This window comes from Mesocricetus auratus, unplaced genomic scaffold, assembly GCF_017639785.1.
Source record: "Mesocricetus auratus isolate SY011 unplaced genomic scaffold, BCM_Maur_2.0 Super-Scaffold_100003, whole genome shotgun sequence".
Lineage (NCBI taxonomy): Eukaryota > Metazoa > Chordata > Mammalia > Rodentia > Cricetidae > Mesocricetus > Mesocricetus auratus.
In genome coordinates, this window is record NW_024429188.1 from 74,835,114 (window position 1) to 74,851,184 (window position 16,071).

At 35.9% G+C, this 16,071-nt stretch overlaps 1 protein-coding gene across 1 annotated transcript in view; it reads left to right on the forward strand.

Moving 5' to 3' along the window:
• Window positions 1-16,071, forward strand: part of Il1rapl2 (interleukin 1 receptor accessory protein like 2) — a 1,115,671-nt gene that overhangs the window by 376,572 nt on the left and 723,028 nt on the right. The window lies entirely within an intron of this gene.

Below are 16,071 nucleotides of genomic sequence, written 5' to 3' on the forward strand. Positions count from 1 at the left end.
TGATGCAAGGTTTTGCACTGTAGCTCAGACTAGCCCTTAATGTGGAACAATTCTCCTATCTGAGCCTCTTTCCCTGGTTGATGCAATCACAGGAGCGAGCCACTACACCTGGCAAGTGTCTCTCTTTATAGTTAGCAAAGACTTCAGCATGGGCTCACAGTAGAGAATGTCATGGCAGAAGATTCACTGCATATTCAGTGAAATGATGGTACTGCATAGCAGTATTTTTATGCCTTCTTCCCCCTTCTCTTTAAGATTTGGTTAATACATATGCAACTATTAGCCCTGTTCAGTGGCTTATGGTTGGTTTCCTATGTTTTGATATATCAGTACATTTAAAGTATTAAGAAACCTGGACAAAGGAAAATCCATGCTGCATATGATTGGTGGTCTGTTATTCAGAGACCAAAAAGTGTATAGAATTACATCAAAGGGAGATTCAGAAGAGGGGCCCACCATAGCAAGAAGAACAAAACTCAGTATAAGAACACAGCAGGAAATTCAGATAGTAACTAGAACACAATCAGGAGGCCTAAAAGCCTTTGAAGTAATTACAGTTGTCAAAGGCTTGCATACCCAAATTTAGGATACCCAAAAGGATGAAAGGAATGTCTGAGGAGTGCCATGGGTAAGGAATTGTGACTAGATCACTCATATTTTATGCATTAAAGCATTTAAGGCCAAGTTTCTACCTATTGTAGACTGAAAAAAGAAAACAAAACATATGTGCCACTTGGTTGTCAAATGTTTTCCTTTCTTTCATTATAGCAGTTAAGCCAACAATTGTTAAGCATCCACTTTGAGACAGGCATTGCAATAGACTCCAGGAAAATATAGAAATGTATAAAAACTAAAGTTGCAGAATGATTTTAGGGTCTGGTAATGTTAGAGCAGAATCTTTAAAACTGAGGTGAATGGGTCAGTTTGAGGGGCAAGCAAATTAGCAGGAAAAGAACTTCAGTTAAGATGCTGAGGGACACAAGAAGCAGACACAAGAAGCCATAGGTAAAACAGTTTAACTAAACCTAGGGTAAAGGGCAAGATAATGAAAGATAATGCTAGAAGGTAAACAAGGACCAGATTGGTAAATGTATTTTTAGACCATGTTATAATCTAGATGTTATCTTGGAAATTGCAGAGAAACCAGCAAAGAATATAAAACAGCAAATTACACAGTCAGAGTTACATTTTAGAAAAATCAAAATGTCAGTTATGTGGTATTATAGTAGAGGAAATTGCTGGCACTCAAGGAGTGGAGGAAAAGTCCACAGAGAGGCACACAGCACTCAATAGCTGGCAGGCTAGATAAGCAAATATAAATAGCAGTCATTTTTAATTTACATTCTCTCTCTTGCCCTCCCTCCCTGCCTCTCTCTCTCTCTCTCTCTCTGTCTCTCTCTCTCTCTCTGTCTCTCTCTGTCTCTCTGTCTCTGTCTCTGTCTCTGTCTCTGTCTCTGTCTCTGTCTCTGTCTCTGTCTCTCTCTCTCTCTCTCTCTCTCTCTCTCTCTCTCTCCCTCTCTCTTTCCAGACCAGGCTGGCCTTGAACTCACAGGGATCTGCCTGCCTCTGACTCTCAAGTGCTGGGATTAAAGGCTTGAACCACCAACACTGCACTACATTACTCTTCTGTCTCTGAGATTTAAAAGATTTGTTTGTTTGTTTTAATTTCTGAAAATACAAGACTCTTGCCAGAAAGTGGTACTTGAAGGATATACACATTTCAGAGCCATCCATAGATTGCAAGTGCTTACCACAGTTAGGAGGCTGCCATGATGCTGGTACAATTTTGCTGCTAATTGGAGGATGACATCAAGTAAGACAGTAATAGTGAACATGAGCTCTTGACCTTTATTTCTCACATATTTTTGGAGACTTTATGGAGGATGGAATTAGGAGTATCATGTTGTCTTTGAGCAATTTCTACCAAATATGAGTATTTGAGATTTGACACTCTATATCTATTATAAGCATGAAACAGAGCACATCTAATTACCTTTTCAAGATCCCTGTAAAATTAGTTTAAGATTCTGTCAGATACACTCACAGAATAAGCAATTTTGCTAAGCCATATAGTCTGAGGAAGAACAGCTACTTCTGAACTTTAAAGTTTTATATTTTCAGTTTATCTTGTGTTAGAGTCCTTAGCTATATCTGTGCCCAGACTCTCCTTTGAAAAGAACAGCACACTTCAATATTACCTTTTTGAATCATGGTTTGGCATTTGCTGAAGTTTGAAAATCAAACATCTGAGTACTTTGACATTGTGAATGAAGTGGAGTTAATCTAATAGGGAGAAAGGTCTCCTTTTATATTTGCTCACTGATCAAAATTGTATTTAGTAGAATAAGCTGGGAAATTGACTTTATAGAAATGGACAAGTAAAATATGCATGAATTAATAATTGACAAATCATAAAATGGTTTTTATTTAGGTATCTTTATGTCTGAGTGTGGCATTAAATGGGTCTGGTGATGTTGCTGAATTGAGCCTCCTATTAATATTTTGCAAGTTTAGCTGTTAATATTAATACTTCCTATGAATGTCAACAATTTGCAATGTAGTAAAAACATCTGAAGTTTTTACACACACACACACACACGAATGCTTATTGAAGAGACTTTAAAGACAGCATATTTCACTTGTAAGGAACCAAAGTTCATGAAATATTAAACAGTATGCCAAAGATCTCACACCTATTTTATCCTAGAACCACACGATAGGAATTGAGGTATATTCAGTCCTTCCATCTTACTCTTAACAACTATGCTACATTGTCTTATGCAAAATGTTTTCAGTGGGGTTAAAGGCTGTCCCATTAAAGAGTTAGTACCACTATGAACTCTTGTTTCAGAGCCAAATTTTATGTACATTAAAATTCTCAATCTCATATGACCCTATGATCTAATGTCCACTCCTAGTAATAAATGCATATAGCCACAGAGAATCTTGCTCATCAGTATTCATAGTTGCTTTATTTATAATAGTCCAAATTGGAAGTGATCCAAATTTCTACCAACAGTGAATTGTGGTATATTTATACAACAGACTGCCATTCGATGAAAACAAATTGTTGATACGCCTAACATAATGAATTTCATATACATAATGATGAGTGAATAAGTTGCATACAAATATATATTGTAGAAATCCATTTAAAAGTAATTAAAAAATAATGAAATATAAACCATGATAAAAAGTAAAAAAATCTGCAGAGAGGGTAACTATAAGAAGTACAAAAAGGTTTCTGGGGTAAGAGAATATGATTCTGATACGGTGTACCTAGGTCAGCCAATGAACCATGGGCTTATGATTTATTTATTTCAATAACTATAAATTATAAACCCTATCAGAAGGCAAAACGAGGGACCAGTAAGAAAGCACAGTGAATAAAGTTGCTTGATACCAAGTTTGTGGACCTGATCACTTGACCTACAAGGTAGAAACTAGGAACTGAGTCTCACCTGTTATCCTCTGGTCTCAACACATCCCCAGGGAATTTTTGAAACATTTAAAATGTTAAAAATAAGATAAAATAAACAAATAATAAAAGCAAAATTTAACCCATAGTTTTCTGGGGTAAAAACAATCTAGTTCATTACCAGCCCAAGCTTTCACAATCAATGGGATCTGCTCTGAGCACATCTGCACATACATACACACAAATGATTATTATCTGCAAACAAACCAAAGATAGGAAAAATGGGACAACTGAAATTTATCCTAGTAAGAGCAGGGAAGGGACTGCATTTTACACAAAATAAGACTGGGTGCTTGTGCCTATAATTAGTGTATTATACTGGGAAACACTGGGCATTTTTCCTGAAATGTGTTCATGGTAACTAATAAGGCAACCAGTGATCAAGATGGGGTAACTAAAGGCCTGGCAATCATGCTGAATTTAGCTTCCTTCTAGTTGTTTCTTTCTGCCATCTGGGCCATGAAGTTCAAATAGTCTCACGAGTAAAGACATATGCTTCAATTTATCTTTATGATAGGAGCAGAAAGTGGTGCTTTTCTCTGTGTTGACATCTGTCTGGGCTAGTCTTTTTTCATTCTGAAAAAGATCAATCCTGCATTTGATAGAGGATTATCCACTTTGCTCCCCATAAGCTGCCTTTGATCCCTCTTATCTCTCTTTCTGAAAGGGTTGCACCATTTCACCATGTCTCTAGCAATTTACAGCATTGCAAACAAGGCAATATTTTAAATACAGTTATTCTACCCAACCTCTCATATATTTTCATGTTTTAGTGCTCTCAATGTTCTCATACTTTCAGAAATGGAATGCCTAAATGTCACATTTCTAATTTAGAAGAATAAAATGGGAAATATAAGCTGTCACTGGAAAACGTAGTCTCATGCTTCAACTCAATTCTTCTATCATGGAGTCATTACCCAAACGCTTCAGATTCTTTTATCTTTTTATAATTATAACTTAAGTTCACTCTAAGCAAGTAGATTATAGTTTAGACTTGCTAGCTCTAATGCTCATTTGTGTAAGTTTGTTTTAATTTGATTCAACAACATTTTAACGAGCTCTTGTTGCATGGAAGACACTAAATAAAGAGATTAAAAGACTATACATGGGGCCTAGAGAGATGGTTCAGTGGGTAAAAGCATACACTACTCTTTCAGAGGACTCCAGTTTGGTTCCTATCACCCATTAGGGAAGCTCAAAACCTCCTATAATTCTAGACCCAGGGCACTTGATGTCTTCTTTGGTCTCTCTAGGTACCTGCCCTCATGTGTACAAACTCAAGCACAAAAAGCAGTAAAATAAATCTCTTTTTAAAAATCCTCTACAACATCTGTCTGCATGGAGAATACAGATTGTATGTGTGTTTGTTCCTAGCAATTAAAGATGTGATGAGTAATAGGAATGAAGGCAAACAGTGCATCAAAGGTACAAACAACATAAGGGACTATAGGACTGGGAGAGGTTTCCATGAGGAGGAAATATTTAAGTTGAAACTTGCAATGTAATTTTAAGGTAGCCATGAAGAGACTGAAAATGGTTGATCATGTCCTCTTTTATTTTACCATGCATGGTAGCCTTGTGGCGATGCTAAAGCCATCAGCTAGTTCCATATGGAGTTAACAAAAACATCATTGTAGAAATAATTTTATGCCCTGAATAAATGTATTTGACCATTCAACAAATATTTACAGAGTATATACAATGCCAGTCACTACTTTTTCTCATGGGAATATACAAGTTAAGAAAACAAACAGGGATTTTGGATTAAAGGCCATTTTATATCTAGTAGGATGACAAAAAATATAAATGAGAAAAATACTAGGTACTGATTATCATTGAACATGAAATAAAGACTGGAAAAATTTCCTTTTCATTAACCTGAATGTTATCTAAACAGAGGTATAAATTGCAAGAAAGTGAGACAAATGAGAAATATTCTAGAATATTGTAATTTTAAGGGTGATGACTTGAGGCAACTGGAAGTTAAGATAAACCACTAAGACAGATTACTGGGGAAAAAAGGAGGGATTAGAAGGTAATGATAGAAACAGAAATAAATAAATGATCCTGTGAACCTCCAGATTTTACTCTAATAGTGAAGAGAATTTCCTAGAAGTTCACTATCTAATATGGTAGTAACTCTCAGGTGTGTTTATTATTTAGTACTTAAAGTATAACTGGAACAAAATGATATATACCTAGACATGGCCTAAAAATGTAGGGTATCTACATTTTAGTGAACTAAATACATAGTGAATATCATCTTGAAAGGGTGGTTGCCGTGGAGCTCTGCATTGATGCAGCTTTTTGAGTTGTGACCTCTACTAGAATGGGACTTTTCGTTGATAAGACTTGCTTTGAGTCACCCATGTTCATGTCATTAATCTCTAGCCATGCTCCTGTAGGGAGCCACAATAAACTCACTAATTCCCTGAGCTAATCTAGGTCAACTTGTTTATTTTGTCTACCAGTGTATTACTTGTGGTATGCACATGTTTATGTTTCCACAGGACAATTCATTCATCTTGAGTTGGGGATATAAATATATGATAGAATAAATAATAGTGCCAGTGGCAGAATAGGGTATTCTATCATAAAGTGTTTGACTAAGTGTTGGGAGGTAGCTCATGGAGTAGCAATGCTTAGTATGCAAGCATGAGTACCTGAGTTCAAGTCTCCATCATGCACTTAAATCTGTGTATGACCACATGTACATATAATCCCAGTGCTGAAGAAGGATGGAGACAGAAAGACAGCTGAAGCTTTCTGGCTAACCATTTTAGCTGAAATACAGAGAGCTTTAGGTTCAGTAGGCTGCTCTGTCTTGAGGAAAGAATATAGAGAGGGTTTTAAAAGAAATGTGATGTCCTCTGCCCTCTACCAGCATGAGCACATGCATTCACACCTTCACAAAAATGTGTACACAGATGCATAACACACGCACACACACATGCAGTAATGCACGCATGCACACACAGCAGTAATTGAATGAAAAAGGAGACTCCAGCAAATGAGATAGGGAGATATGTAGTGATCTGTCAGTGAAAAAGGGATTGTATTACAGAAGACAAAATACAGAAATCCTTAGTATACGGAGGAAGTGTTCAACTGAGTTATTCTCTTTGGTAATAAAGTGAGGCAGCAGAGTGATTATTTTATTCAGAACTGTTCTTGTTTGAAACTGAAATGCCTATCCCTTCCCCACTTTTCCATTGCAATTTCATCTGCTCTCTCTTTTTACAAACGTCTGTTAACTGTACCAGAAACTGGTGATTAGGTAATAGTTCTAGGGCAGAACCTGATACTGTTTATCATCAGCTAAATGGACTACCCCGAAATCGTTATCTTTACACCTGTACATTAGTGCCTTTCTCAACCCTCATCAAAAACACTTCTTTTTGCATTATATGGCAATTAATTTAGAGACCCATAGCTGGTTAACATACAGAGAATAAGAGATTAGAGTGCTTAGTTCTAATACGACAGCTAAATCATACCCCTTATGTCAAGGCACAGGAAATCCTGGAAGAGAGGATAGAAAGCATATATGAGCCAGAGGGAGTAAAAACCTGCACTGAAGTAACATGTGCTCACACATATGAATTCACAGCAGCTGGGACTGCATTCAGAATACCTACATAATATCAGGCCAACCACCTCTCTGAGGAGTAGATGGGGGTAGGATGGGGAGTTGGTGGGGATAATGGGAGGAATGGAGGGAGAGGGAACTGGCATTGTTATGTGAAATACAATTGTTTTTTATTTAAATTTTAAAAAGTTGAAAAAATAGAATCATGCCAACCAAAATCCCAGCGTGGATGGGAAATGGCTCATAGAGTCCCACCCCCAGCTGAGAAGATATTGGTAATTTATGGCCTCAGGGGTGGGAAGAGTAAGTTTTCTAAATACCTTTTCTTTAACAATTCAGTGCAAATTGGAAATTATTATTGAATACTTGGAACAGTCGAAAAATAGGTACGAATTTTAGATTTCTATGAAGATTTAGTTTGCCTTTTCCTAAAATCATATGGACCTCATCTCAGATTCTTGTGGGAGTCTATGAGTGCCCATGATTTGTCTCCAGCAACATCTTTCCTATTAACATTCACATTTTATTGATGATACGGTTTGGAGGAATGGCTCAATAATTAACACCACTACTTGCATAGGATCAGAGTTCAGTTTTCAGCATTCATGTCCGGTGGCTCATAACCACCTACCTGTAACCCCAGTTCCTGGATATCCAGCATCCTCTTTTGGCCTCCAGGGACATGCATATGATGCACATACATATATGCACATCCTCACAAATACACTTAAAATAAAAATTATAACTATTTTTTTAAAATATGATGGTTTCTCCGTCAACCTTAGCACTTTTCTAAAGAAAGCCTCTTATATTATAACTACTTCTACTGACTGAAGTAAGTAATTAAATAAGTACTCAAATTAATATAGCATTTGAAATCCTTTCAAGGATGTCAAACCTCTGATGTTTTTAAGCAGTATGACTATTACAGGCTACACTAAAATGAAATCTACTGTTGACAATAGTTATGTTGGTCCCAATGTGTTATACCAATTCTATAGAACTGCATGTCTATCATAATTAAATTATAATTATTAACAATAAGAATTATAAGGAGACTCACTTATTACTCTAACCTTAACCCATAAATGCGTTGTTTTAGCCAGTAAGGTTCCATCAACAATCTAGTTCCTAATCAGAGGAAACAAAAGGATCCCTTCTATACTGCCTCTTGATTGTTCTTAGTCACAAAATTCTTCCTTCTATTCATATAGAAACAATCAGGACTCCATGTTTTGTTTTGTACTTTCTGCTCTCCCTAAATTTTCCCTGGCACTGTTAACTGATCTGCTGCTGAAGGAAACATCAGTGTCACCTCCCTGTTGAGGTGTCTTTTTACTTAACACTGAATTTTCTGGCTGCCACTTTTCTATGTGCTTAGACTCACTAGCATTACCTTCTGCTGTGAACCAAGAAGAATGGCTATAGAATTTAGATGACGATATCTAGTCTTCAGTAATCTGGACATGCCCTCTCTGATCTTACCTACACTTTGTCAATTTAGTCATTCTTTGTAGATACTCTGCTGTAGTTAAATGTAACCAGGTTTAAAGGAACTGCACCCTATTCACTAAAAAAATACATATCATGATGAGAAGGATGGTCTTTGGGAGTCCTATGATGTTTTATCATGGAGACATGGCTGGCTTGTCTCTACTTGAAGATTTCTAAACAAACAATTCTGACCAAGAGAAATCAAACTGAAATAATAGAAATTAAATAAGTATTGTCTAAGATACGAGCCAAAACAAACGTATTTTCTACATTCAAAGGAGAATAAACTGGATGGGTTAATTGGGTACCCTTTTATCTAATTATTTGTTTTAATATTTAACAATTGTGTATTTGCCTGCAATATACTGTCAATGCATTCAAACATCAATTGATGGCTGTTGTTCTAACTGTAGGGACTTCATAGATGGATACATCGAGCAACGGAGGTGACAAGGGCATGGTAAAGGGCTTTCTTATTATATAGTAAGTAAATTTGGGAGAGAAAGTGAAAGCAATTCAGAATGTCAGGTTTGCATATCAAAAGAGTAAAAGATGATGTGGAAAGGAAGGATATTCCTGGGGTGAACAAACGTCAGAACCTAGTTAGGTTGGTAATTGGGAACAAAGTGAAAGCAAAGGAGGTAAAAATAAAAGTGATGCATTGCTGCAGAACGAATTTGGGAAGATTGCAGCAAGAGCTGTGTGAAATTGAATGAGTGCAAGCAGGAAACGGCAGAGAATAGAAATGCAAAGCATTAAAGGTCCTTCAATAGAGTTCTAAGGATTCTGTCTGTCATCCACCAATAAAAATAATAGGAACTAAAGAGGCCTTCTGTGTGTGAACTGCTATATGCAAAAAGCATGGCAGGACAAAAGCAGATATATTCAAGGAATGAAACATCAAGTTTACAGGAAGACAGGAAAATACCACAGCACAAGTTTGAGTGTAAAATAAAGATAAGCCTGACAAAGGGGGAGAATGAAAAGAAGAGCTGCCATATGTAAGATGCCTTGAAAAACCATCCATTTCACAATGTTGCTTTTCTGAATGATAGGCAGACACAAACTCCACTTAAATAATACCTTTTGTTATCTGGAAGTTGTGCCTTACATAATTTGAAAATTCTCCTTGATCTGGGAAGTGAGGTCTTAGAAACCTTTCTGAACTGTGGCAGAATTACATATTTTAAATCTTATAAAATATGGTCTATGAACTCCCTGGGGTAAACAATCATAAAAGTTATTTTTCCAAAGGTGTCTGTGTTGTTTACATGTAATACTTCCCTTACTAGAATGAAGTCTATCAGTAGTCCTTATATCAAACCCTGTAATACACCCATACAGTAATGCCATCATGTGTTAATACTGTACCAAAAGACACTTGTGATGAGATCCTATGAATTAATACCTTAATGAAAGCATAGTATTTTAAAGAAAGAAAAATGCATTAAAGAAAAAGAAAATATGTTCTTAATGTTATAGATACCTCACAACTTCAATGACCTAGGACTATAGGCCCCTTCATAATATTACTTCATCTGCAATGTTGTGATTCTTTTTTTGTTGAAAGTTTAAGGATTTTGCATGTCACAGAGAGTTGTTGAAATTAGTGATAAAATAGAGCAATTATTTAAAATGAAGCCTTTGGTCATAATGGAAAAATAAGTCGACTTTTCAAATGTTCCTCATTTCTCACCATTGTCAGGGTATTTAAATATAGTAGATTTGCTTTTATATTCATGTTGAATAGGAAAATCACCTAGAATATACTTAAAGTCCTACTTCTTAGTGCCTTTCAATTTAATAAATTACATGCCTGTTCTAAAATCACCATTCAGCATGTTATTTAATTTTTATCACTCTACAATGTTATCAGTAGTTAGTTAAATGAATGAAATCTGATCATCAAATAATTGACAATAATTGTGATAGAAATTTGGAATGCTTAATTATCATGCAAAATATAGGTGCTGGATTTTCATTATTGTTCCAAATGCTCCTAAACACGTTGAATGCATAGAATTTTCCACCTCTATATTTGATGTTATATGAACTAGAGCTTGTATTGTTTGTGTCCTTTAAAATTCACTTTGAAACATGATCACTATTGTGGTAGTGGTAGGCATTGGAGAGTTTAAGTGTTAATGGGATATATTCCAATCAAGGACTAGGTTAATTGCCCTGAATATGAGTGACTTCTTCTTCTCCTGGGACTGGAAGAGTTGCCATGAGAATAGGTTGATGTAAAATGAGGCCGCACTTATGTTCTGTCTCTCATGTGTGGTCACTTGCCCTTTCTCGTCTTTCTATGTTATAACAGCCTGTCACAATGCCTTATGCCTTTAGATTTCTCAGCCTCCAGAACTATGAGCTACAAAAATGCATTTTCTTTGTAACTGAAATATTATTTAATAGCAACAGAAAATGGGCTAAAGCACAGGCTGACAAAGCCCTAACTTTTATTGTTTGTCAGCTTTCTTACTGATTACTCTCTCACTGTTTCTCTCTCACACGCACACACTCCAAACATTTTTAAAGTTATTTCATTTTTGTTCCAGTTCATAATTTCCTTCACTATGCTAAAACTTTTCTTTCTGTTGTAATTATTTAACAGTTCCATACACACACATGAGTTTTTGTCATTTTCATCCCTATTGCCCTCTCTCAAAATCCTGCTTGTCCCTCTGAAACATTTTTCTTTGAAAAGAAAAGTTTCTGTTTTCGAATCTCTCTCTCTCTCTCTCTCTCTCTCTCTCTCTCTCTCTCTCTTTGTGTGTGTGTGTGTGTGTGTCTTTCTCTCAGTCTCTGTGTGTGTGTGTGTGTGTGTGTTCCACTGAAATTAATTAGGGTTGCCTATGTGAGCATATATGGAATTATTAACTGGAGCGCAGGCAACTTATCAGCATCTACATTGCTAAATAAAATGACACCCCCTCCTTCACCAACTAGTAACCAATATAGTTGTAGGGTGCATGATCTCCACTCACTTCCATGACGAGATGTGGATGGGTCATTTTTTCTGTATGTTATTTCAGCTTTTCTGGAGCAGGTTTCTATTAGCATTGTCAGATTCTAACTGCATCATTTGTTGAGGATTGTTCTAAGCATCTTCCTATATGTTTCCCAAATCAAAGCTTTAGCCGTTGGTCTAACCATGTGGGTTATTCATATTGTTTTTCTCTGTTTTATTCAATCCCCTTACAGCATCCTCATAAATTCTCACCCATATTTGCAGAATGCAGTCTTCTTCTCTTCTATAAGGAGAAATAATAATTGTTGCAAAAAATAATGTTTATTGAGAGTTTTCTTTGTAGCAACCATCAGTGAAAGAAGTGGTAGGTGTTAATTCATCTCAGGCACCAGTCTTTATGTTTACTTTTTTTTCAAAAATTTAAAAATGCTATATAAATGTAATTTGAGAAAAAGTAATAGTCAGATATTCAAGAGGACAGGAAGATGATTCAGTGAGTACGAGGACTCGCTGCACAAACCTTATGACTTGAGTTTGATTCCCAGAAATCACATAAAAATCCAGATGAGGTGGTACATATTTGTAATCCCAGAATTCCTGTTGTGAATTTGGAGTTAGACAGAATAACCTGGAGGCTTGTGAGCCAGCTATCCTGGAATATTCAGTATAGGAACAAAAAGTACAAGAGAGCCTCTGTCAAAAATAAGGTGGAAGATGAAAACCACCGGTTTCCAAAAAGTTGTACTCTGACTTTTATCATGGCACATGTATACTAGCATGTATCATGGCACACACATGCCCACAGACACACTCACATGCTCGAGTGCACACACACATAAAATCATTAATTTGAAAATAAATTATAGTTTCAGAAAAATCTATCGCGTACAAGAAACAGCAAACAATACAATTTCTAACATAACATCTTGATGCCTAAATGTCTTTCCAAGTTATCAAAAAAAAGAGGTATCAAGATTCAGGTCTATATTTCACAAGAGGAATGTCCAGAATAAACAGATTGAAAACTAGGGGAATTGACAACTTAATTTCAGTTGTATTTTTAAAAGTGAATGCCACTAATATGAAAGTAAAAATTAATTTTAAAAGTAATCTTACCATTCAGGAAATAAATATGTTTTTACAGTGCACCGGAAGAAACAAGAAGTGAGATAAGAACATTTTAAATTTGTGATAAAAGCTCGTATCTTGTTCACTAATCTCAGCAACATAATTTCATATTTATGAGAATCTTACTTTTAACACTGCAAATTGAACTAAGGATGAAAAATTTGAGGAGTATGTACAGTTCAAGTTTCAGGTATATAACTTTACTTTCATTAAATTATGTTCTCATGAAATGTTAAAAATTCACTGAAGAATGAAAATCTGTGGAGACCGTAAATCTTGTTTCTCTTCATTTTATTAAGCTTTTTGGTAGTATCTCTAGTCCCAAGATATTACACAAATTTTCTTTAAAATCGGATTCATCATACTCCTGTTTCACATGTTGTGAAGTTTCATGTGCAGAATGTGAGATGATAGTATCTAAATTCAATTTACACGTTTGGTAAGAGGTTAAAGTGTTCCTGTCCCTCAATGAGGTGAGGGAGGAAAGATGCTTTGTTTAATGATAATGGAAAAACTTACCTGTGAAACAGTTTCTGATTGTGAAATTAAGTTCCACCTATGTATGTTTTATGCTTACTCCTTTGCTGTTTCCTCACCCTTTTTCAGTACAACTTCCTTTTGGATCATCTTAAGAAAGTATTTGTATACGATATTGCACAAAGATGTATCTAGATCTGAGCATAGAAGACTATTTCTATGATCTTGTGAACATCCACTTGGCTTTCCCTCTAATCTGTAAACTGAATAAGGAGACAGAGATTTTACTTTATGTAGCTTCCTACATTGCCTTATGCTAGATAGTGCTAAATAAAGATTTAATGAGTTTAATGTGAAACTGATTATTCTAATTAATCAGTAACACTCCAGACTTCACAGTGAAGCACATTATATATAAATGCACTAATGTATTTTATTTTCACCGTGAAAAACATTATTGTATACAATTAATATATGCTAATATAAATGCTAAAACCTCTGATTTTCTTTAAACATATCTTTGTCTATGTTCCTTTGACCAATAACAAAAAATTCACTTGGAATTTAACAACTGAAGAATCTCAAGCCCTACTACAGACTTAGTCAATACAGTGTGAATCTCAGTAAGATCTAGCTGTTATGCACATTAGAGTATATTGCCCTTTACTAATTCCACTTTAGACACTTTTTCTTTCTTTTCTCTCATCTGTTTCACCATTTCTTCTATAGATTGTGTTACATCTGTGAAGTTTAATTCTCAAAAAGAGACACTAAATCTTCATAATGTAATCAACACCTAATCATCTAGATTTTTCTCTTAGCAGTATTAAAAAGACAGAGGGGGAGCTTTATAGCATTTTCAGCCTACATTATCTCAGCTGACAGTATATGTAGTTTCTCTCAAGTATCAAGAGTTGCAATATTACTGCCTTTATGTAATGAACAGAATTTTGACATGGATGAAAATTGTCCCTCCAAGGGGAATGGTTTCTGTTTCTTGGGGTGGTGAGATTTTAATTACATTTTTGGGGGTCTGTTTCTGTTTTTTTCTCCTTTTTTAGATTTTTTTATTTAAATTAGAAACAAGGTTGCTTTGCATGTCAATCCCAGCTCCCTCTTCCTCCCCTCCTCCCACGTATCCCCCATCAACCCCCCAGCTCCACACTCAATACCCACTCCATTCCCCAGGGAGGGTGAGACCCTCCATGGGAGGTATCCAGAGTCTATCATTTAGTTCAGGACAGGGCCTAAACCCTCCCCCAAGAATCCAGGCTGAGAGAACATTCCTTATTGTGGGATGTGCACCCAAAGTCCATTTGTATGCCAGGGATAAATACTGATCTACTACCCAAGGCCCCATAGATTGCCTAGGCCTCCTCACTGACACCCACATTCAGGGGGTCTAGATCAGTTCCATGCTGGCCTCCCAGCCATCAGTCTGGGGTCCAAGAGCTCCCCCTTGTTAAGGTCAGCTGTTTCTGTGGGTTAAACAAGCCCAGTCTTGACCCTTTGACACCAACTGGCAAACTAAGCAATTTTGGAGAGACTACCTTAAATGCCCCTCCCTGATAATGAGTTTGACTACTTCCTTATATGCAATCCTAGAACGGTCAATTACATTTTTGAAAAGATGGAGTAACAAGAAAATTAAAAGTAATTCCTTTCTGAGATTTCTGACATATAGGGGATATTTATCTTTATTTAATGGGGGTTTTGCTATTTTGTTGTTCTAAAAGCTACAGTACTTCAAAATTTAATGAGATTATATTATGCATTTATCATTTGTTAATGCAATTTTCAGCTGTGATTAATCCTCATTCCAAGAAGCTATAATGAATGTTATGGTTTCCCACTTCCTGGGCATTTGTGTCATTTTTAGTTTTTGAACTTTGACCAGAACTACTGCAAAAAGGATACAGATATTTGGAATAATGAGTTTTTATGATTCATTTTATTCAGGTCTCAATAAGTGCCTGAGGGCAATGTCCTACAGAAATTCACATCACTTGGCAAATTTTGAGTGTGTGTGTGCGTATGTATGTGTGTGTATGTGTGTATGTGTGTGTATGTGTGTATGTGTGTGTGTGAAATTATCAGTTCATAGATGAAAAATAATGCTGCACGTTTCTTGTCAACTTAAAGCATGTGTTTTATTAAATTAATTAGCAACCGCTTCTTTTATATGACAGTCAGAAGATAACTGTTGTTCTGACATTTCTAGGAAGACATGCATGATTAGTCTTAACATTCTAAACCCCATTGAAGGAATCAAATACTAAATCCCAGTCAATTACTCTAGGCATCTGAGCAATAAATCATATAGTGTTACAAATGAGTTAACCAATTATTGGCTGTTAGTTCACAGTAACAATGAGGCCAAAAAATGGACACTTTAGAGATTTAAACTCTTGGATTCTCATTGTGTCTCCTTGCTACCACCACTATTTTTATCACCACATAGTTAGGGAAATGAAAGTCTTTATTCCTTTCCTAGAGGCGCAAGATAGCTTTGCATAGCTTAGAGTAATGTATTTAGAACCAGGAACCACAATGATTATGTTCCAATTTACCTATGGTTTGGTACACTTGTCTAGTCAACTATAAATCTAGTTATTACAACCACAGTCCTTCGTCAAGGTGACATCTACCAGTTAAAAAAGGCTAGCTGGAAATACCATATTATTCTGTATTTTACTCTCATAAGTACCTTTTGACCATGCCAGAAATATATATCCTTAATTCTTCAGTGATTGAAAGGTGCAGTTAGATGCTGAAACAAGCACAAACCTGGGTGAGGGGGATATAAACAAAAAAGAAGTCAAGTGACTTTTATTGAACAACAGAAGATAATGGTGGTCCCTCCACTAATGACAAGTGCTCAGTATTTATTGAACTATCCTTCATACTTTGGAGGAAATAAGAAAGAATAGCTCC